The sequence below is a fragment of the Papilio polytes genome, unplaced genomic scaffold, assembly GCF_000836215.1.
Source record: "Papilio polytes unplaced genomic scaffold, Ppol_1.0 DF824158.1, whole genome shotgun sequence".
Lineage (NCBI taxonomy): Eukaryota > Metazoa > Arthropoda > Insecta > Lepidoptera > Papilionidae > Papilio > Papilio polytes.
The window spans coordinates 1,697,891-1,700,701 of NW_013525046.1; the positions used below are offsets into that span (position 1 = coordinate 1,697,891).

Consider the following 2,811-nt stretch of genomic DNA (forward strand, 5'->3'; position numbering starts at 1 on the left):
CAATTCTATGGCACGGTACTAATTCTATTCCTAACAATATATATGAAAGTTAAGATGGATAGATGTTTATAGGGTTTGTAGCTTAACCTGCTGAAAGGATATCGAAACATATCGAAATGTAGAGTATAGTCTGGAAGAAGTCAAAGTGTGGCTACTTACTTTTGTTATTTTACTTCCAAGCTTGCGGAGTCACGGTCGAAAGCTAGTACTTAATAAAAGGAGACTGAATACTAGATAAAACGAGAAATGGAGATAGCTTAGTAAAAATCCCCACAAAATTTTTCATTTTCATAACATCACGATATTATTAAAAAACGGTACTTTAAGCCATTATCAAATATAATAGATTTTTTCCATTTGTCTATGTTTTAGCATTAACATTGTCTTCATTATCACCATCTGATAATTAGATTGTTATCAATAATTGGATAACAGGGAAGTACCGCTAACAGTAGCCAAATAATACTGATAACGTGTATACAAAAACTGTTCGTTAAATTCAATCAGGCTTTTGTAAATGGTACTTTACTATCGGTTAATTAAAATAAATGTTAAACTGTTACGGAGTTATGATGCAGAGGTGTGTGTCTTAATTTTGACTTTAATATCTTGTTCCAGGTTCAACTACTTCAACTAATTCTACGTCCATCTTCAATTCGTATCGATTAAAAAGAATGGTTTTCGTATACGGAGCTGGAGCGGTCGCAGCTACATCAAACTCTGTTAGCAAATATCAAAGACCAATTAGCCAATATCAGCCGGTCTGCAAGGCTCAGACTAAACAGTTCATCAGCACAGATTATACAAAGGGTTTAGAAACCGCTAAAAAAGCTCCGAGTTATCCCACTCAAGCGGGAAAAGCAGCTGTAAAAATTGGATACAAATACGTTGTGAAAATACTCAAGTGATAGATAGCTGGATAATTTTCTAGACGGAAAAGTAATAAAAAAAAATCAGGAAATAATTGAGTGTATAGGAAATACTTAAATATAGATTCTATACACTTGAGCTACATATTGAAAGGAAGTGTTTGCCGTTCCGGTTGACATTTCTCGTTTTTGAGGTTAGTTTTGGCGGGTGATGTTTTATAGTATCGTATAAGTTACTTTATTTTGTTTTTCTGTGATGTTAACATAATAACAAACTTGACAATGAATTATTTAAGTAGCGTTCAGTTCCTTGGCTTTAGAAGCCAACAAACTGCGGACGAAAGATTAAACAAAGTCAACGCTGGAGATGTGAAACAGATTCATTTTAATGCCATGAAAATAAAACAATTGTTTATAAAATAATTAAAACGATGATTATGTTTTTAAATTATTAAACAAAATGTTATAAAATTGATGTTTTAATAAGATTACTTACCTCGACATTTTCTAACCTAACCTACAGCAAGATGTTGCTGTGAAAATTTAAATGATACTAGACCATTGATAAAATATCTGTATTGGCTGATAACCACACACTATTTATAATAATTGGTAAAATAAAAACGTTGTTACATTGTTTTCTTTATATCTTGCACTCTCATTCGCGCCTAAATCCTCGTTGAATTTTTTAAAATTCAAAATGTGTCTTTTGATTTCTTGGCGGCCAGTATGATATTGAATACCCCTATACTATTTTTGCAAATTAAACAAACATAATTCTACAATAAACTTCCTTAAAAAATATTACAATATTTAAAGTATACATGCTTTACTTCTAAATAAATGCAAAAATATTTGTCAGCGCCATCTATTGTCAATTATTGCTAAACCAGCTGCTACGGTCACCTTTTTATTTCTATGTTTACTAGGACAAAATAGTATTATAAATAAAAGTTGTAATAACTCTTACATGGATATAGGTATATGGATTATCTGACAAATAATAACGTGTCTTAAAATACACTAGGCTAAACGCTTGTCTAAACATCTTAGCAATTCAGTAAGATTTGCTATTATTTTTCACTAGGCGCCCGATTTTACATTGTAAGGAATCTCTACTAAGTAAATATGCTTTTGTACTGCAGATGCTTGATTACTTTTATCTAAAAAGAGTTGTTCCCGTGCGGTTTCGTCAGCATGAAATTATTTTTTTGTTCACATTTGTCAAATTTTCAATTGCAATCAATGCAAATCAATGCACAAATGAAAACGAAGGCTTTAGACATTGGATAACAATTACCGTTACCATGGCAACCTTGCTTCCTTGATGTCTTTGTAGTTTATGGTCCCTTTTCCACATGAAGGTTTTTTAAATTAATTTATTTATAGCCTAAAACTATCGAAAGTGTAGGACTTTTTATTAAAGAAAGAATTATTAAAACATATGCTGTGATTGCTGACATCTTACGTCACGAAGTAGTGTGTATTTACGTTTTATTATATTAGAATATATAAGTTTGGATCTAAAATCTTACTTCTTACTAATACTATAAATGCGAAAGTTTAGATGGATGGATGGATGGATGTTAACGTTTGTAGCCTAAATGGCTGAACGGATCTCCGTGAAATTTGGCGCAGGTTTAGAGCTTAGTCTGGAAGAACACATAGGCTACTTTTTATCCCGGGAATAGTTACGGTTCCCGTGGGATTCATTAATTTAGTTTTTTAATGTTCACTCTATCATTCTGCAACGGTTCAACATATCTTATTGAAATTTGGCACAGATATATAACAAAGTCTGGAATACACATGGGATAAGCTTCATCCCAGAGAAATGTCCGGTTCCCGAGGGATACGTAGCTTTTTGTAATTTATATAGTTTGTATGTTTTCTAATACCACGCGGACGAAGTCGCGGGCAACAGCTCGTCAAATATATTTCT

General features: G+C 32.3%; 1 long non-coding RNA gene across 1 annotated transcript in view; it reads left to right on the top strand.

The window, feature by feature from the left end:
• LOC106111575 overlaps positions 1–1,517 on the top strand; it is a 2,842-nt gene extending 1,325 nt beyond the window's left edge. The window contains exon 2 of the long non-coding RNA XR_001226178.1: positions 619–1,517. This is a non-coding gene — a long non-coding RNA (uncharacterized LOC106111575). The remainder of the gene's footprint in view (positions 1–618) is intronic.
• Positions 1,518–2,811: the final 1,294 nt, after the last annotated feature.